The 22,369-nt window shown below is 25.4% G+C and overlaps 1 long non-coding RNA gene across 1 annotated transcript in view; it reads right to left on the reverse strand.

Annotated features, from left to right (window-relative positions):
• The window catches only part of LOC107446885 (uncharacterized), a 50,599-nt gene extending 32,717 nt beyond the window's left edge, over positions 1-17,882 (reverse strand). Inside the window, exon 1 of the long non-coding RNA XR_011637858.2 lies at positions 17,669-17,882. This is a non-coding gene — a long non-coding RNA (uncharacterized LOC107446885). The remainder of the gene's footprint in view (positions 1-17,668) is intronic.
• Positions 17,883-22,369: the final 4,487 nt, after the last annotated feature.

Below are 22,369 nucleotides of genomic sequence, written 5' to 3' on the forward strand. Positions count from 1 at the left end.
CATTACGTAAACAAAAAGGCAAATATTAGTTTAAAAAAAAGTATTTCTTAACTCTTGTTAAAACTTTTGGTGTAGTGAGATATATTTAGTGTGGAAAAAAAAGTACCAGGAAAATAAAATAACAATATTCAATCGATGATTTACATGCATTAAATTTATTTTAGAAAAAAAATATAACATCAGCAACGAAGAGCGTTATTAATTTTTGTTAGAATTTAATCTTTACTGAGTTAATTTTAAAGCGTAACACAAAAGCTTTTAACTTTTTTTGTCTTTATTCCTTAGACTACGCTATTTTTTAAAAAAAAATATAATCGACAGCTGACAGAATTTAACGTCATTTAGGGAAACATCTGATTATTGATGATATTTATATTCTTTTTCTATTTTCTCAATGTTCTTTTAATCCTAGACGGTTAGATAAATTTTGAAACACCACTTAAAATTTTGTTAGCATTTTTATTTTTACACTTAACCTAGACAGAAATTAATGAATAATACGGTAACACTAGCTTATGATCATTATTTCAATAAATTATTTCTGATAAATAGCGGAAATTTAAGTAAAAAAATGTATAATCTTTGTGGAAGAACTTTCAAATTTCAGTCTATTAAATATTCATAATTCATTTTCTATTTATGTAAACTTTTTGGAGAAAATAAAATGCGTGATGGAGTTTAAAGATACTAATTATTTATGATTCTTTAATACGCCGATTTTTAATATTATTTTAGATAAAATCAAAAGAGATCACGATAAATTATTCACAGTGCTGGAAAATTTTTCCTCCATATATTTCAGTATCCAAATGCATTAAGTGTTAATATGTTCAATACATTTAAGTACGTATATTCGTTCGATATATTTAAGTACAGTTAAGTACGATCAATACATTTAAGTACTTATATATACTGTAGAAAATTTAGGTGTATTGTTAACACCATTTTTGGTTTTGAGGTAAACTAAAATTTTTTACCGAACATGTAGACCTCACATTTTTTATTTACTTTTTCACTATTATATTTTTATTTATTTTATTTTAGTTGTTTGTTTACTGATAACACATATTCCCATACGCATTACAGTTAATTTAGCAGCTTCATTGCAAAAGCATTTCGCTTGAAAAACGAGTACATGTTTAGTAATATATTCGTACTGAATCTTTCAAACAAATTGTTATTTTGTCAATTTATTATTATTATTTTGTCAATTTATTATTATTATTTTGTCAATTTATTATTATTATTTTGTCAATTTATTATTATTATTTTGTCAATTTATTATTATTATTTTGAAAATTTTCTTGATTAATGAGCCTCAGCAGAAAAATTATCATTAAATAATATTAAAATGTACAACCAAAATAATGATCTAATAACGCAACTATTGACAAAAAAAGCATTACTTTAATTGTATTTTAAACAAATAATTAATAATTACTAATTAATTAAAAAAATTCGTAATTGTTTTAGTTAACCACTTAGTACAGAAAGTTTTTAATGAATTAATATAATAATTAATTTATAATAAATAATTAATTATTTAATAGCTAAAATATTTTTTCTACAGCATATCTTTTCTTGTTTATTTTTATACGTATAGTTTATACGGTGATGTCCATCAATGATGTGAAACGTATAGTTTATACTGTGATGTCCATCAATAATGTGAAACGTATAGTTTATACGGTGATGTCCATCAATAATGTGAAACGTATAGTTTTATACGGTGATGTCCATCAATAATGTGAAACGTATAGTTTTATACGGTGATGTCCATCAATAATGTGAAACGTATAGTTTATACTGTGATGTCCACCAGTAATGTGAAATTTGTTTTTCAATATCTTAGATTCTCTTTTATTCCTTGTCGTAAAGTGTCTTACTTTAACGCAATCCCCTTTTTTGTTAATATTTCATTTTTTGCAAGGATTCTAAAAATATTGATTTAAAGATTGTAATATGTACATAAATGCAAAAATAGAACATTACAAAATAAATAGGAATTAATATAGTAATATAGTGTTAATAAATATTTTAAATAGCGTTAATGCCGTATTTCAATAACAAAATGTATACTGCCAACAAATTTAAAAATTAATTAAGATTTACTTGGGGTCTTATTATTTCAGCCTTTAATTAGTACAACCCAAAACCGCATAATGAAACTCACTTAAGTGACAGTTACGGTTGCCGCCTACCAACTATAGTTGACGATGAGTCAATATTTCTTTACCCTTTGAAAAATATAATAAAAACGCAAATGGATTACGTCTTATTGCAACAGCTTTGTTAAATAGTCAAAATAGCGTGAGTAATACAAAGGCAGAAAACATATAATACGCATAAAAAAAGAACTATTTCCACGAAGCGTAAACGATAACGAATTTCTTGTTCTTTGCGAGTTTATTTATTAGAAGCTGTTTTGGTCCAATGCTTCTTAATAGCAGATGAAAGTCTTCGCTCTTCTATTGCCATCTTTAAGAAGCGAAATAAATAAAATTTATTCAGATAGAAAACGGAAACCACGGTAACGAATGACGTAATAGCTCCCATTCGGCTATCCTTAGCACTCTTATTATACATTCAAAATGTTTTCTTTTGTTACCTTTTTCTTTTAAAAATGGTTTCTTTATAAGTTTTTTTTTCTCTGCCTAATATTTTTTTTACATTTATATTACTTTGAAAAAAAATAAATGCACGCAGATTTAAAAAATATATATATATGAAAATGAAGAAATTATTTATTATATAGTTTCTTTTTTTTTTCCTTCTTTTATTTTCTCTCTCTTTCTTTTAAGGATTTAAACGATTGCAAAATTTAAAAGATTAATAAGATTTCAAGATTTAAAACTCAAGAACTTTTTTTTTTTTTTTTTTAAAGAATTTTGAATTGCTAATTGGAATTGATTTTTGAGTTACTAATTTGATTTTTCAGACTTAAGAAATAGAATGCGATGTTTTTATCACCGCTTTGAATTGTGACTAGAATTAGATGCCAGAAAAAAAGAAAATTAGGAAAGGAGATAATAGCGTTAAAAGAAAAAAGAGTAAAGATTCAGAGAGAGATTCAGAACTAAAGAAAAAAAAAGGAGTAAAAATAAATATGATAAAGTTAAAAAATACTTTAAAATAATTTGGAGTAAAAAAAGTCATTCGATTTATAGGATTAATTCCAAAGCCTTTTTTATGAACTGCAGCTAAGAATCTATTTTTAATGTTGCAAGTTTGAACAAGATAAATAAAGTAAAGCATACCCACAATAACCCGTTGCTACCAGGGGGGGGGGCATTGGAGGCCTGAGACCCAATAATTCAACGTGGTCAGCAACGCGTTCAATCTGCTTTTATTTCCCAAACATACTCATGCTTATTAATACTAAGCTGAGTGGGCTTCAAGCCGGCATAGGGAATCGAACTCCTGTCCTTACCAATGATGGCTTAGTGCCTTAACCACAAAGCCATTGCGGCTTATTCTGAACAAAACAGCAGCGTTAGAGCTGAGTTAGCGTAAAAAAAGACTTAAAAATAATTTAGAGTAAAAAAAAATCATTGGGTATAGTTTTAACTGCAAAAACGGGTTTTTATTAAGTAGGACCAAAAATCTAATTTTAATATAGGCAATATATGGTTAAATAAAGGAAATTTTTTTAATTATATTTATATGTTAACTCCTTGACGCTGAAATTTTATTAAACATATTTTTATACTTTTTTCGTTCTTTTGTATTGTTATAATTCAGGTCAAAATACGTGGAAAATATTTCTTTTTCTGCGTTAAAGGCAGAAGTTTCCAATCACAGCTCACTTCCGAACAAAAAATTTTTTAATTTACTCTTATTTCGGCAAACTTCATTATTGAAACTATTTTAATTTACGAAATTAATTATTAATAAATATTTGAATTGATAAATATTGAATGAAAGAAAAAAAATCGAACTTATTTCTCCGGATTTTATATTTTAGTGCAAATACAGATCCTATAACTAAACATGTTTTTATTTGGTACTATTAGATTGTATTTTATAATTAATAACTCCACTTAATAAAGGAATAACATAAAAAGCTTCAACTAATCTTTTTATGTTATTCCTTTTCTGTAAATATTTTTCTCAGCTTATTATTCTAAGCAAAACACTCTTTCTCACGCTTTAACATTCACATCTTGTCTTTTAAACTATTTTTACTTCAAGTATGCATTAATTAACATTTTAACGTTTATCCCTGTAACTAAGCGTGAGAAAGCTAAATTTCCCTCGACCTATTTAACAAACCAACTCTAATTACTAAGATTTCCCTTAATCTCTAAAACGAAACATTTTAGGGATGTTTCGCTTTATATCCCTAAAATGTTTCGTACTAGTAACTTTGCAAGATTTTCCCTAACTTTTATAGAGTAGCACAACGATTTTGTGTCACTTGAATGATTGTTCTCTCTCTAAGGATTATTAAATAAGTATTGTGCTCTCTTTCCCTGCCTGTAAGCGCTATATCTTAGTGACAGCAGCGCCACTCAGTGCGTGTGTTGAAGATGTAACACACATCCTTACAGCTATTCTGGTTTTAGCAACCTGTTTTTGTAATGATACTGCAACAATGCCTAGTTAAATAGCTTTAACATTTTTTTTAAATTTTATTTCCTATGAGCTGCACGATCAGTCTTCCCGATGAGTAGACCTAGTACGTTCTCTAGAAGTGGTATTTACTCTTTCAGGACCACCACAATGGGTGAGATACCGTTGGCGATGTTAATTTGGACGTCTAGTTTCTGCCACACAAGATGGCAGCACCGAGACTCTATTTGGATGCTAAAGTGCACTAGGAATTTAATTTGGCCGGAAATGTCATATTTATGCTTTAACATTAATTGTTTAATTCTTCAACAACTCTTAAGTCAAAACCACTCCTCAACATATATAATTTACCTATGTATTAAAATATAAGTAAATACTGTCAAAATTTAAAAATAAATGTAAAAACGCAAAAATAAATAAATAAAAGGAGCTGTCTTGAGATATCCTGTTTTATTCTAAGATAAAAGTATGAAATCAAAAGTACGAAAATAAACCTGAAATAAAAGACTTTTAGAATTTTTTTTCTAGAAAAGTTATTTTCTTTTTTTCACCGTAAAATATCATTTCTTTCATTTAAATATAAGATGAAGAAATTTACCGTGTTTCTGTTTATTTAATAGTTCGTATCAAAAGTAATTATTTTTCTTTTCAAAAAAAAAATATTAACGCTTTGAACGCATTAATTGCGTTATTTGAAAACATACATTTATTTTGTTCATCTGCTTTGAGTGAAATTAGTTAAAAAATAGCATTTGTCAAAAATTTTGAACATTGGAAAAATTACATTATTGCTTTAATACAGTGTTTCTTAACCTTTTTGGTAGAATGGACCCCTTTTAAAAATTTTTAAGAAGTCACGGACCACCCCCAGTAAAAAAATTTATTGCAAAAAAAAAAAAAACAATTATTAGGAAACATATAATTTTGCTATTTTACTAGTATACAAAATTTTTAAAATAAATGTTTTTAATGTTGTTGCTGCTTTACCTTAATTAATAAATTGACTTGAGTAATGGTTTTCAACAAGGTAAGGAGCATCATGTTCAACATTCAATCAATTTCAATGTTTTGTTTTTTATTGTCACAAGTGTGGAAAATCCCGCTTCGCAAAGATACACTGTAGAAAACGGAATTATAGCTGCCACAGCCACAGCTCATTTTACAAGCAATGGGAAGGCTTCCAAACATTTTAAAAATTAGGAGTAGTCGGTGGACCCCCAAAATTCAACCCATGGACCCCTAAAAGGTTCATGAACCACAGGTTAAGAAACCCTGCTTTAATAGACGAAACATAAATTGAGATCTTTTAAATATTTTTTGTTCATCTCAATTTGAGTCACTCACTCACTCAAAAAAAAAAAAATAAATAAATAAATAAATAAATAAAAATAATAATAATAATAATAAACGCAATATAAAAACGCGCCAATAAGAATTTATAAAATTTTCTTAAATGGCTTAAATATGAAAAAAAAATCATTCAGATAGATATTCGACATTTTTTTCTGATAAAACGATTAAATTAATAAGGAATAATAATTAAAAAAAATTGTAAGTTTCGTAACTATAAATTTTTTTTCGATGGTTCAACAATTTTTAAGGAAAAAAAAATCATGTTGACTGTCAATAGAGGCAATAAGGAACAATTGCGTTCCTAAAAAAACTATCAAACACATCAATTTCTAATTTTGGTGAGTGTTAATTCCCACCAAACATATAGATGGCGCTGCAAGCGTAAATTCAATTTGCGCTTGCAGCGCCATCTATATGTTTGGTGGGAATTAACAGTGAGCAAATTTTTTTTTTATTGTCTGTTCAACAGACAAAATGAAAAAGAATAAAAATAATTTTTTTTTTTACGATTTAAGTAAAAAAAAAAAAAAAAACTCAATTTCAAAATTTTTGAACATAATTTTTAAAATCTTTAAATATGGTAAAAAGTTATCTCTAACACGCTAAAAGGAAACTAAAAGAGCTTCGTTAAATTTTTATTTATAACGATTTGAATAAAAGCAATTTATAAAAATCATAAATTTACAAATCTCATTGGTTATAACACGAAAAAAATAATCATTTTAAGTGTTTTAATAGCTTTTTAAAAAGAAAAAGTGAAAAACCAAATTATTTTTTATTGTGCTAATAAGAACAACTTCACTTAAAAGAATAATAATAAAAGAATAATATTTACTATGTTTCATCAAAACTTATAATCTGATGTCAAATAACATCGAAATTTATTTGTGCAAATATATCTTCAGAATGTTTCTTCTAAATTATAATTTAGCAAGTCAAATATTTAATTAATTTACCTCGAATCAAATTAATTTTCCAAATACCGCTTTTGAAATAAAGGCAATCAAAAAAGAAGAAAGACGAAGTCAAATATCTCAGAAATAGCTTAATTTAATTAATTTCGAAAGTATTTTTTGTTACATTTATTTTACTTGGGCATTATTTTATTTTTATTTAAATTCTAAACGGTAAAAGCTGGGCTTATATAATTTCAACTGAATTTGAACGTTTTGTATCTTAAATGAAATATCAGAAAAAGTAATTAATTCATAATAAAATATGCAAGAATTCCTGTGCTTCTGTTATAATTGGGAATAAATTGTAATTTAATTAAAAGATTTTTTCTGAAAAAAAAATTGTTTTGTTATTTTTATAAGTATAACACATAGAGAAATAGACACAAAGAATATAAACACATCGAGAAAAAAATTACTGTGCTGTATAATGATGGCATCTCTGGTAAAAAGAAACTATAATTATGGTTAGTATATACGCTATTTAAACCATTCATTTGGTAATTTTTCCGTTTGTATGGTAACGGTTTGGCAGAAATCATGGTTTTCAAAATTATAGTTCTTATTACCACACATTTAGTAAAAAATGCACAACTGAAAATTAAGCCATTTCTAAAGTATCATGATAAAATTACCTAATTTTACCACATTTACCAAATTTTATTACATATTATAAAACCATGTATTATTGTTAATTTTACCAGCATTACTACCAAAGCGTTTCGGCAAAAACTCAGATTTTTGGTTCTCCAATAGAGTAAGAAAAACGTTAAATTTTACCATATTCTGGTAGTTTTGACCATATCTTTTTTTACTCAGTGGAGAACTGCCACAATGGCTCAGCTAGTGGGGGGGGAAGAGAATGAATTGCAGAATAAAATAACTTTCTCTTATAAATGTCCACCCGGCAGATAATAAAATATTGTAGTTTTTTTATTGCAAAAAACATTCATTTATTTAAGAATAATTTTTTAAATGTATATTAGCAATGGCAGCATTCAGTAACCGATGTCAAATTTAAATGCTTTTTAACACTTTCTTTCTATTTCAGTATCCCCCCCCCTCCAATAGTTTCGCGAAAAGTTATTTGTTTTTGGGCCATATTCAATGTTGAGCTCATGTCGTGAATTTTTCGCTACTATGCTTAAAGAATTTAATTCAATTAAATTTAATTAATTTTAATTTCGAATTTAAAAAATTATAATTCGGAGAAAACGAAAGATTTTCTTTGCCGTTGAAAATAAGAAAATTATTCAAAATCTGATTTCCATTAAAAGTTTATAAATGCCACTTTTAAAAACTGCGCTTTCAATGTAAATAGTATTAATTAACTGTAATTCCGAAATTGATGGAAGGTATTGCTCTGATATAAATAAAACTGTTAGTAATTAGAAGAAGAAAAATGCGGAGAATTCGGATATGTTTTCCTACTTATTAAATTTATTTAAGAAACATTGAAATTTTAAAGTAATAAATTGTTGTTAGTGGTTTAATGGATTGTAAAGCGAACGAAAAGTAGTTTGTTAAAACAGAAAGTAATTATGTAAATACTAATAGAATGTAATACTAATGTAAATACTAATGTTATACTAATGTAAATACTAATGTAATACTAATGTAAATACTAATGTTATACTTATGTAAATACTAATGTAATACTAATGTGAATACTAATAGAAAACCTGATAGAATTCAAACTTATTGTAGTAAAATTCAATAACTTCGCTCTTTTTTTTAAAGAATGACTATTTTAGGCATGTATGACTTCTTATTTGAATAATTTTCAACCACTTAACTTTTTTTAAAAGCAGACTAAAAGAAATTAAAGGATTGCACAGAATTTTAGAATGAATTGTTCTGTGTAGTTAGAGAGTTTTGTTTTAGTAAATCCTAATTTGTTAAAAGCTAAATTTTAAATTTAGATTTTATTTTATCAAAACGAATAAAAAGTTACAGAAATCAAAATAAGTTATAGAATTAATGTAAAGAACGAAATGTCTGCGCAATGAGTAAAAAAAAAATCGTCTTGCTTTTCAAGTGAGTTGTAGTATTGAAAGTAAATAAAGCAAAAACAAAAATAATAAATTAAATAACATTTTTATAAAAATGGTTTTCAAAAAAAGAAAAAAACAGCAAACGATTTTTAAGCAATACAATGATAAGTGATAGAAGCTCTCAAAAGATTATAGATATCTTTAATACATCTAGAATTATTATTTACGGTTAAAAATGAATTTGTATAAGCAAGTGACTTTTTCTTGTTCAGTGATTTTGATTTGATTCGATTCTCTATCTCTTAATGTTTTATATTGAAGAAAGGTTGACTTAATTATTCATTTTTTGGTTTATGATTTGGTTATGGAATTGATTTTTTCCCTTAAATTTTAAGCTAAAACATATGAAAGTGTCACATTAATGCATAGTATTAATAAAATAGGCCTTAGAAAGTATCATAGAATTAGTAACTTTCAGATGCTTGAAACTTACTTATATTATGAATTTGGAAGGATATTTTTTAGTTAACAGCTAATTTATAAGTTCTTCGTATACTTAGATTTGTATACATATTTTTTAAAATGGTGAACTGAATTTTTAAATTCTGCTACAATTGACTCAATTATTCAATGCCTAGTTATATAGTTATATTTTTGCACTTCATACGCTAAAAAAATCAAACAAAACTTTAATAGTTAAATGCTTCAGTACATGTTAATTTTAGTAAGTAATTCCTCAAACTAAAAAAAATATCTGTACAATTTAGGAATATCATTTTAAGAAATCTAATTTCAATGAGCCAAAATACAATTTTTCTTCATTTTTAAAATTGAAAATTTTTTTCACACTGCTTTATTAGAATATAGAATATACATATATACTGCGATTAAAATATACATTACATCTAAAAAATTCAAAGATTTTATTAAATTACAAACTTAATTTTTAAACGTAGTTCACTGTAGTTCCTATTAATACTTATAAAATATTTCTCACCGTACACTGAAAAAAGTATGATTAAACTGACAGAATATGGTAAAATTTGCTGTGTTTCTGGCTCTGTGGTAACACCAAAAAGCACAATAATTTTTACCAAACCGCTTTGGTAATAATTTTGGTAAAATTGAGAACAAATATAGTTTTATAATATGTGATAAAATTTGGTAAATATGGTAAAATGTGGTAATTTTATCATGTTACTTTAGAGAATGGCATAAAAACCATTTATTCGGTTAAATTTACTTTTCAATTTCATATATTTTTTACTAAATGTGAGATTATAAGACCTATAATTTTGAACACAAGAATTTCCGAATAAGCATTGCCATACGAACGGAAAAATTACCAAATGAAAATTTAAATACCGTATATTTTGGTTTTATTACCTAAATTATGTTTTTGTTTTATTATTAGAATCGTTATTGCCCCACAGAACGTTCATTTTATCAGAATTGTTTTCCTTGTGTAACAATCTATAAAATTATCTATTCTACCAAAAATCAGATTCTATTCACAAAATCTTCCCTAATAAGCCTTATTAATCAAGATAAAAGGTTATGAAAGAATATTTTATTTTCACATTTCTCGGAATCTCCATGAAATTCCCAAAGCACTTAGGACGAATTTGTTTTCATTACATTTACTCCAAGAAGAGTGTTAGTTTTCAAGAGTGTTATTTTTAAAATAACTTAAAATCAATGCGCTTTACGACACAGTTTTCCATTTCTCCTACTTTACGAGCAAAAAGCACGCAATCCAAATTTACGTTCATCTATTTTTGAAACAAGCTGTTCGGCATTGTTTTCATTTATGCTTTAAATATGCATAAAAGTGTTCTCTCTCCGGGGAAAATATTATTTTTGTTAAACTTAACCACGAAAATCTATAAAAGTAATTACCGCCATCGTAAGTGAGTATTTTTGAAAATGTTGGAGCTGCTTATGAAATTCATTACTCAAATTTACTTGAAAGCACATCACGAATAAATGTTTTTGCCAATTGCAATTATTACGTCGTAATGAAATTCTGCCTTCGTTTGGCAATTTTGCTACTATAATGGCAAAAGTAGAATACCTCTACAAAAACGTTTTTAACCTAATCGAAATATTCGGTAATATAAAAATGGTTCAAATTATACCTTTGAAATAATTATGTTCCTCAAGATTAAATCTCATCAAAAGAATGCTAAGTCATTTATAATAATGCCTACATGCCTTATATATAGTTTCTGATGTTTCTTTTCATTGAAATAATATTTTAAAATTCTAGATTTTGCTCGAAAATAATATTTCAAAAGCCGATTATTATAAAAAGGTCCCAAATCAATGACTGAAACATAAAAGTTCAAGACACAAATTAACAGATTGATTGAAATACATAAAAACTCATTACTTGCTTAAAATTTCATTCGCTTTAGAAATATACAAATCCAAAATAACAGTTGACTTGTTTTAAAATGTTTGCTTCTTACCTCTATTTTTTTTATTTTTCGTTGGAAACTTTAAGTTTTATATTTCAAATCACTTTTGTTTCTTCTCATTCACATCTGGCAAACCTTGTAAATGGGAGCCTATTTTTGAGCGATTGAAACATGTCGACTGTTATTTCTAATTTGTATGTTTTTAAGTGAATGTTTTGTTTCTAAGTGAATTTGTATGTTTCTAAGTTCATTTTTTTACATATAAAAATATAAAAACTTTTTTTTTAAATTTTCATTATTTTATACTTTTTTTTTCCTTCAGTGTTTTCATGTTGAGCTTTTAATCAGTTGTTAACTTTTTAAACATTACATTTATTTAATCTAACATTAACATTACGGTATTTAAATATTTATTTATTTATTGCATTTATTTCATTTTCTGAACTTATTAAAAAATTAATTTTATTAATTATTAATAAATTAATTTTATCATATTGATACTTTTTTCTGAAATTTCTGCTGCTTCTTAGCGCGTTTTTTTCAAAGACGTTTTATCCTTTTGATCTTAATTATTTGTGTTTTCTTTCAGTATTTTATTAATCAGTTTACTCACATTTTATTTATTTAATTTCATTTGTGTTCTTTAAAGTTTTATCAATCCTTCAGAGTTACGAATCAGCACTGATCTGGAACATAGCTCTTTTTTTATTAATAACTTTTGTACTAATAATGCCGTTAATTAACAGTAAAGTTAAAATAATATGTAGTTATTGTTCATCACCTCAAATAGACCAAGGAGTTTTTATTTTTATACCCTCTCTCTCTCTCTCTCTCTCTCAAAAAAAGAAAAAAACATTTCGTTTTTTAACAATGAAAAAAAAAAAAAAAAAAAAAGAACAATAAATAAGGGCATATTTTTCGCAATTTTTTTGAAAAACTTTTTTTGTTTTAGTATAAAATAATTTTACTTTTTTTTGTTTGTTTTTGGCCTATATTCTTTTGTAACTTTAGCTTTATTGGTTGTTTAAAATTTGAAAGTTCATTTTAGCACATTGTTTAAGAAAACAGAAGCACTCAAAAATAAATAAATAAAATAAAATACTAAACTTCTAGTGACGATCTAAAATTAAAAGTGGCCATTGAACTTATCGCTCAAATTTATAGAGGGAAATAAATTTGATAAATACATAGCGAGATTGTACACAATAGATAATATCTCCTTTTCGTTTCATGATATAAAAACGATTTGTCCACTTCGCCTTAAAAGGTGGGAACATTTTACGATTGAGTAGCTGGCACTCAGCCAAGAACATCAAGATTTAACGATGTTGAATTGAAAATGAGTTTAGGTTTTTCTTTCACTTCAATTGACAAAGTCTGACTAACTCTGATATGACTGTGCCATGTTTCATAATGGCGTTATTTATGGAGGTTTGCTAAAATTATGTTTACAACATCGCATATTTTTTTTAAAAATTTACATGCAGTTAGATTAAATAAATGACTGTAAAATAAGTATGTTATAAAAATAAATAAATTTAATATGCTATACACAGGGTGTTCTGTAACAACTGCTATTAACCCCTTAACGATCGGTTAATTTTCAAGAAAACGGTCGTAAAAGTGCCTATTTTATTGCCTTTTGTATTTGCATTACGTATTTGATTAGTGATGACATCTAGTTTAAAATAAACCAACTATCTACAATTACCTTAAAAATATCCTAGTACTGCCATCTGGTGTGTAAAATGAGAAATAAAATGTTTTCCGGGTGAAAGAAATGAATTAGATTTATTCTTATTGGCGCGCTATTACAGAACACTGCAGCCCGCCAACATCACGGGAGCGAGAAATAGAGGGCGAAACATCACCCCGTCATTTTCACGGGAGCGAGAAGGAAGGGGTTAATATATATCACTGTCAAATATGATGCGAAAAATATGATAAGCAAGGGAAAAATAAAAACACTGTTGAAATCTCTCGAATTACTTATTAAGAAAGGCGGGATGAAAAACTTAAGAAGAAGTTTGATTACCTGAAGTAAATTGGATTTTTTTTAATATCATTGCCTTTTATTTTCTTTACTAGCAAACAGGTTTTGATGTTTGTATTCCTGTCTTCCTTATTAGAGATTGATTAGATTTCGTAATAATTTTCTTGCTTAAATAATAATTTGCTGATGTGCATATTTTTTCCTTTTTTGCTAAGGGTTCTAAAAATGCAGATTATAAAACAATTCCTTTTGGATTACTCTACAATATACTGCGATAACACAAAATAATTAGATAACAATATATATTAATATTAAATATGGTATGAAATGTGAACAAAGAGAACATAAATAATACAAATAGTAAAATTTCTACAAAAAGCATATAAATAATGTAAAGTGTAAATAAATATTTGATTGTAATCAATTCATACTAGTATTTTTTTCAATTGTTTGGATTAAAAAATATGTTTAGAATCTCGTCTCTATAAATAATATCTGTTTAAAAAATTGTTTTCTAGTTTTTGTTGAAAAGTTTTTAGCTCATGTTTTGTAGATTGTATAAAAATGCTACCGTATATTAAGTTTTTATTAACATTATCAAATATTTTTTTATTGTTTTATTTTAAGTTTCCAAATTTAAAATTAGCATATGTAATAAAATTAGTGAACTTTTTAAAAAAAATATCGCGTTCTCTTTTGATCTTTTATATAAAAAATTAGTAAACAATTTTTAAAATTTGAATTTTTTTCTTTAAATTTTTAATTTTCTTTTCTAATGATGAATCAGATTTTTAAAAATACAATGCATGCAAATGTTTTTTATGGACAAAACATTTAATAATAATGTTTTTAACTGTTCAATTTTTAAAAAAATCATCATTATTTATATTTTTGGAAAGAAATAAAAAATGTTAAACATTAACATCTCTATTTTATATTTAACAAAGATATTTTCGAATTAAAAAGACAAATTGCACTACAATTCATAAGTTTATAAATATTTTTTAATTCATCTAAAATTATATATTTTTGTGACTAATGGAATCTTTTAAAACAAACTTCTTCAATTAAACTAAATATGATCAATACCTAAGTAAAATGAGTGAAATTACACTTTCTAATAACGTGGAAGCAAAATAAAATAATAAATAAAAGTAAATAGTTTTGTTCCAAAATTTTTTATTCAATCATAATTTTACTTTTAATGCTACTTTCAAAAATGATAAATTGTTTACATAATTGCATTAATATCGTTTGCTAAAAAGCATCTCCGCCATATTTATTTTTCCATTTAAGATAAATATACATGGAAACATTTGAATAAAAAAAAGATAAAACATCACTAGAACAACGAAATTATGAAATTCTGAAACATTAAGATATTATTCTGAGAATGAAGAATTAGAAAGAAAGAAAAAAATATCCCCCAATAGACAAATCAGCAAACATGCCAGAAAGTAAATGAGGTCGAACGTCATTGTGAGAACTAGCCAATCAGAAGAGGAGCTTCGTTACCATGGCAACCGAATGCTGCTGTGTTCTATCTACCAAATTTAATCACATATTCAGCAGCAATAAACATTGACGTATATGCATATTTAGATTAATGCCCTTTACAGCAAACTCCTGTAATAAAATAGGCAGAATGCTTTTAATGCTATTCAAATTACGATAGCATTTCAACTAACAATTGAGTTTCGCAAATTGTTTTAATACTCTATTTTGATTCTTTGTCAATGCGGATTATATCAAATAATCTTTTTACAAAATATTTTATACAGATAATATTCATGATTAATTAAATGTATTCATACATTAATATGTTTATTGGCGTGTCACTTAAATTAATTAGTTTATTTTTTTTATGCTTTCAGAGTTTAATATTCAATAAACATTTGTTTTTAATATTTGTAGTTTGTAATAATAATTATTATTATTATGATCTAATAATATTATAATAAGCACCTATAATAACCTTTCTAATAATATTAATAATAAGCACCTAATAATATTATAATAATCTAATAATATTAATAAAAAGCCCCTATAATAATAAAAACCTTAGTCAAATACTAGGAAAACAGTAAAGTTGAAATAATTTGAGTAATGTTATTATATTATTAGGTATTTATAATATATAATAATAATTGATTTTTAATAATATATTAATAGTAATTTATAATCATATATTTAAATTAGGACAATGAACATTTGTTTTTAATATTTGCAGTTTGTAATAATAATAATTATTATTATTATGATCTAATAATATTAATAATAAGCACCTATAATAACCTTTCTAATAATATTAATAATAAGCACCTATAATAACCTTTCAAATAATATTAATGATAAGCACCTGATAATATTATAATAATCTAATAATATTAATAATAAGCCCCTGATAATATTATAATAATCTAATAATATTAATAATAAGCCCCTATAATAATAAAAACCTTAGTCAAATATTAGGAGAACAGTAAAGTTGAAATAATTTGAGTAATGTTATTATATTATTAGGTATTTATAATATATAATAATAATTAATTTTTAATAACATATTAATAGTAATTTATAATCATATATTTAAATTAGGACAATGAACATTTGTTTTTAATATTTGCAGTTTGTAATAATAATAATTATTATTATTATGATCTAATAATATTAATAATAAGCCCCTGATAATATTATAATAATCTAATAATATTAATAATAAGCCCCTGATAATATTATAATAATCTAATAATATTAATAATAAGCCCCTGATAATATTATAATAATCTAATAATATTAATAAAAAGCCCCTATAATAATAAAAACCTTAGCCAAATACTAGGAAAACAGTAAAGGTGAAATAATTTGAGTAATGTTATTATATTATTAGGTATTTATAATATATAATAATAATTGATTTTTAATAATATATTATAATCATATATTTAAATTAGGAGAGTGATAATTTTAATCGCCAAATAAAAATAAGAGATTCTAAACTGCAACCCTTTGAAGCCTGCCGTCGAATAATAAATATAGATTTATACTTCAATTTTTGATAGAATTTTAGATATATTTATATTTTACTATTCCAACAAATCAAATGTTTCGCTAGATCAGATTTTATTTGTGTGAACAAATTAAATGACATTAAGTTTTTTAAAAAATGGGAATAAAAATTTTAAGGTTTACTTTGGAATTGTTTTAAAGTCACTTTTTTTAATTCTTCATTGATGAACCAAAGATATAGATTGATAATTACTGACTAAAATGTTATAATTTAATTAATTATTTTTTTTAGTCAGTAGCTATTCTTACATTCATGCCCAACATATCATAGAACGTTTTCCTTGTAGTAAATTCTATTAGCACATTAAAAATATTTGTATAGCTCTTGTTTGTATTAGATTGTAAACAAAGAATTTTTTAAACTATCTGTCAGTTTCTGAAACTGTTTCGTTTTTTTCAAAAACCACATTATTATGATTGATAATATTGTATGAGATTAACCTAAGTTCATTATTTTTTAGTTTGTAAAACAAAAAATTCTTTAACCTTTAAATTGCTGATTAGAACTTGTATCATGGAATTCATGCTTTAAGAGCAATGTCACAATTTATTTAATACTTTATTTAAGAACATCTATGATTCAATGCTAAACAAATAAATTGGAAACTTTTTGCCAAATTTGAATATTACTGTAAAGCACATTTTTTTAAATCAATTTCTCATTCTGTTATTTTTCTAAGCTTACATCGACTTATTTATCATATAATTTAACTTCAAAATACCGGGAACAGATTTTTTCAATGAAAAACAAATATGCCGTTATCTTAGAAAGATATATGTCCGATTTTTTAACTTCTTAATTGATTTTTGAAAGGAAGAAAAATTAGGCAACGATAATGATAAATTTATCTTAAATAATAATAAATTATTATTTTTAAATAAATTATAAATGGAATCAAAAATTTTATTTCACGAACTTATTCAATTGGATGTGTCCTAACTTCTAATTTATTTCATTATTTAGCATAATTTATTTATTTAGTATTGATCGTTTTTTGAACAAATAAATATATTTTATGATATTGAGTTGAAAATCGCTGTTTCTTAAGAATTAGTGTGAAAATATAAAATATTAAATTCTAAAATAACTATAACTTATTAAGTAATGTTCAAATTTCAATTAGTGAACAATGAAATTTAAATGCATATTTTTTGATTCACAATGTCTACTTTTGATCAACATATTTGATGAATATTTTAAAGAATTTATTTCACTATATTTTTAAATCTCCTTCTATTTTTTTTCTTCGTTTTATTACAGAGCTCGTCACTACGATTAGAAAAAAAAAATGGAATTACGTGCGAGTTGGATACCTTATGTTCCTCATCTTACTTTAGCCATAATTTTTCACATTGAGGGTGTTCCAATCACTTTACCCCCTCTTTATAAGAGTTCCTTTCTACCTCCCCACTTTTCTAATCGATTGCAGAAGCTATTTGCTGCTTCGTCGATCGTCTGCTCAAGTTGCACGCATAGGAACTCACACTTTCATCAATCACGCATACACACATCAAGCTTCTGTGACTTGAGGGAAAAACGATAGGGAAAAAGCTTTGCAGTTAAGGGAAAAAAGAACATGTAAGAATTCCGTATTTGTAAAAAGATATCGTAAAAAGGCTCGATTTTCGTCTTGTTCTATTTATTTATCTTTTGACAGGCTTCGAAAATTTGAATAGACTCGTTTTATTTGCATTTAAAGTGCTAATTTTTTTGTTCTGATTACATTACCATTTTTATGTTTACGATATGACATTTAAATTTTATTGATGAATTACGGAAAATTTGTATACAGTTATCAAGAAAAGATAAGTTAAAATATTTTTTTTTTCGAATAAAAAATTAAATCACTATAAAATTAAATTTTGAGACTAGTTATTCAAAACGCTTTTTTAAAAACGTCGTTGATGGAAACGGTTTTTTAATATTTCCATGCAAATTGGGATAAAATATGTTATCATAAATTTAATTGAATTATGAATATATTAAAGTTCATACAAGTATAAAGTCGTTTGGAGTAAAAGCTTTCAATCACAAATCATAAAAGTCAAGTTTATTTGAATAATCAAATTGCAGAAGTTAAACCCTCCTATAATGAAACAGGTTTTGACGTTTTTCGATACTGCTTTTCTTAATAGTGATTCTGTAGATTTTAAAAGAGCTGTTGTTTCTTCGCTTTTACTTTAATTTGTATTCCCGAAGGTGCTTAATTGACTTAATTTTCGACAAGAATTCTAAAAATACACTGTGGTTGCGTTACTTCCTGTCCTGCATTTACAAAAATGCAGAGAGTATAGGTAAGAGATCGCATGTTGTCTTCCTATATTAAAATAAGAACAATGAGATTTAAAACTGACATTTAGAGGAAAGGGTCATTCATGAAGTAAATTTTAGTTTTTGATGTGCAATAACATTAAACACAATTTAATGTTTGTCCTAAGGTCTAGTGAACTGCAATAATATATATATATACACTGCAAAAAATAACTGTGAACTCTACAGAAAAAAAACATATTTTTTACAAAAAAAAAAAACTGTTTAAAGCGCACTGTAAAAAAATTCTCGTTCTTTTTACAGCACGTGAATTGGAAAACCAAAATGAGGTGGTCATAGTTCGGATCCCTGCGTCGGTAGTACAAATGCTGCTCTTGGCTCACACTGACCAAAATGCTAACACAGCTATTTTATAAAATTTTTTGTTAAAATAGCAGTATCCGCTAAAAAAAACAGGTACCTGCTTTTAAATAACAGCATTTTTCTGTGAAATAAACGGTTAAAACGGCTCTCCCAAATGATTTAGTTGAAAATTTCGAACAATATTTAGGATTGGAAGCTAAAATTTTCCTTTTCACAAACTTCATGAACCCGGCAACAATAGAAACAAAAATATAAAATAATGCCTATGTTAGAAATTTGTACCGATATAGTACGCTGTAATAAATTCCGGATCAAATTACGGTATAAAGTACCGGTACTTAGGGTGTATCATCCGTAAAATCCATTTTTACTGTAAAATATTATACCGTAATTTTTACAGTAATATTTATAGAATTAGAGTGATTCAGTGATTTTACTGTAATTATTACTGAAAAAATTACGGTATATCAGATTTTTTGGTAGCGTTTCGATAAAAAGTACCGGCATTTAGAGTTCCAGCACTTTTTACTTCAATTTGAACCGAAATATTTTACAGTGTAACAGTAAGAACATTTCGCCGTTGCCTTTCCCTGTAACATGAATAAATATTAATTCCATTAAAACGCCTTTTCGTTCAAATGCTTTATGCAATAATTTTGCCTTCTGGGTTAGGTTCAAAATCACAAGGCTACGGAGGTGAACATTTATTACCACAAATCTAAAATTAATCAGTTGCTCAACAATGAAAAAAAAAATAAATGATATTGAAGAATAGGAATTGTTAATATTTTCTTTAAATGTTTCAAAATAAGTTTTTGAATTTTGCACTGTTTTGTACAGTTTACAATAAGTTGATCTGGGATTTTTTTATAGTATGGGCAGTTAAAAATACTGAGTTACCGTATTCGAAAAGTTGGAAAAAAAGTAAGTTTGTTTAAAAAAAAGAGTGCTGTACGAGGCATTTAATATTAATATAAAATTGCGTTGAACCGCTATTGAAAAATTACGTTGGGTTAAGCTTTTAACACTTTTTTCTAATTTCCCTACAAGTTTTTTTGGGTTGTTTTTATTTGTGAGTAACATAATTTAATATTAGTGAATTTTAATTTAAAAAAAATATGTTCTTCCGATTGCTAACTTCATAACTGATCAACTCGAGATAAAATACTTTTGTATAATGAAAACAGAATAATAATAAAAAATTTTTATGCACTTGATTGATGACTAACGAACTACAGTTAGTTAGGATTCACTTTTGACATTGTTGACTTTTTCGAAGAAAACTTCAAAATGAACAAAACTTCAAACATGAATATCTAATTAATCGATACTGATGTTTCCTTAATTAAATAGAATGTGCTTAATTTAATTTTATTCACGTTTGAACTTGTTCACGAAAGTTATTAATAAAGGATTTTTTTTGTCTTTAAAAGAGGAATCATGTTTAATAGCAATATGCTTTCTGAAATTGCTTTTAAATTATTTTGTTTCGTTTAGTGATATCATTAAGTTTACTAGAAAAATTTTTTGAATTGTTATTTAGAACATCTATATTTAGAATTTAAAAGCTTTTAAACAACAAAAATCTTTCATACAGGCTTAAAAAAGTTAAAGAAAACTGGTTGGCTAGTTTTCAATCTATTAAAATTAGTTTATTTTAATTACAATGAAGTCTATTTGAAGTGTACATTAATTACCAATATTAAATACTTAATAATATTAATTAAATACCAGTAAATGAAGCCTATTTTAATTACCAATTAAATATGTCGAATAAATGTGAAGAGTGATTTTTAATTTTTAAACGTAAATATTCATTTACATGGTTACTCTGTCTTTTAGATCTTGAACACACTCTCAGAAATAAGAGTCTCGCTTTTGACGATTCAGCAATCTTTGAGCTCTATTTCGTTAATTTTGAGAACCATTTCGTCACAAAATCACGTGATTTGTGATGAAACGCGAACTCTCAAATATGTGACGAAAATGTTTCCTCAATTCGACTTTAGAGTGCTTTGTGGAAGGTGGTTATCTGGTTGATCGTTAAATAATATATAGCAATGTAATAGTGCAAGATAATTAGCATATAATGATAAAAAATATACATAAAACTTGAATTCGATATTTAATAATATAATAGTATAGTATCAATTTTACTATGTTATTTTACTAGCTGCTCTTATTTCACTGAAAAATTTTACAATAGAAACATTTACTTTAGCAAAAATACAGGCAACGGTCAGTAATTTATTAAAAGAAAAAAAACTTAAACTATCCTATGTAATAAAGTTTTTACAAGTCTATTAAGAAAAATAAAATTTTTTCAATGAATATTATATAATAAGAATATAGACTAATAATCGTATATAGCAAAAAAATAGTATAAAATAAATATGGAATAATAGTATGATATAATCTAGTTTATAAAAGTTTTAACAGTATAATATAGTTAATAAATGATACTATAACGCAAATAAAATATTATAACACAATATAAACGTAATTTTGTTTGCTGTAAAATTAATTTTAATCTTTTTATCCAGTAGAAAAGTTTTATATTAAAAAACACAATTTAAATTAGTGAAAATCCGCACGCATCTGAATCAAGAATATATTAAGAGATAAATAGTTTCAACAACACTCTGTTATTGAGTTTTTTTAAAGTCGATTAAGATAAATAAGATTTTTCAATGTGTATTATAAAATTACAATATTATAAGTTAATAATATTTTTTAATATAATAGTATAAAATAGTAAATAATAGTTTTCTCTAAATACTACATAATAATATATTAGTATAATATAAAAATATTAATAATAATATAATAATAAAATATAAATAGTAAATAATTATATTCTAAAAATAATTCTTATAACGTATAATGTAAAAACAACATATTAGTAGCATGTAATATTATTAAGGTATCAATATTACTACTGAATTTTCCCAAATCGAACACTAGCCAATTCTTTTTATCCATTTGAAAAATTTTACTAGTGAAACACAATTTAAATCATTGAAAACCCAGACGTAGCTCGGTCAATAATCTATTATAAGCCAAAATCGTTTTAACCACCTTCTATAATAGAGTTCTTAGAAGTCGATTCTGATAAATAAGATTCTTCAATGTGAGTTAAAGAAAAGAAGTTCAGATTAGTTCTTTTCTCTAATTACCAATTGAGATTTAGTGCCAGAAAAGAGATGTTTAAGAAGTCGTCTGACGGGCAGCTTCTAGCTCTGTCGAAGTTAATTGAAATCGTTAAAAGAGATAAACAGTTGTATCAATAGACAAGGACGTGTTCTTTATTCGAAATTCACCAACTTCTGTTTCAACAAAATTGGGTTTAAAGCAATTTACTTCATCTATTACGGTGAATT

This window comes from Parasteatoda tepidariorum, chromosome 9 (assembly GCF_982258835.1).
Source record: "Parasteatoda tepidariorum strain Cologne lab strain chromosome 9, Ptep-v5.0, whole genome shotgun sequence".
Lineage (NCBI taxonomy): Eukaryota > Metazoa > Arthropoda > Arachnida > Araneae > Theridiidae > Parasteatoda > Parasteatoda tepidariorum.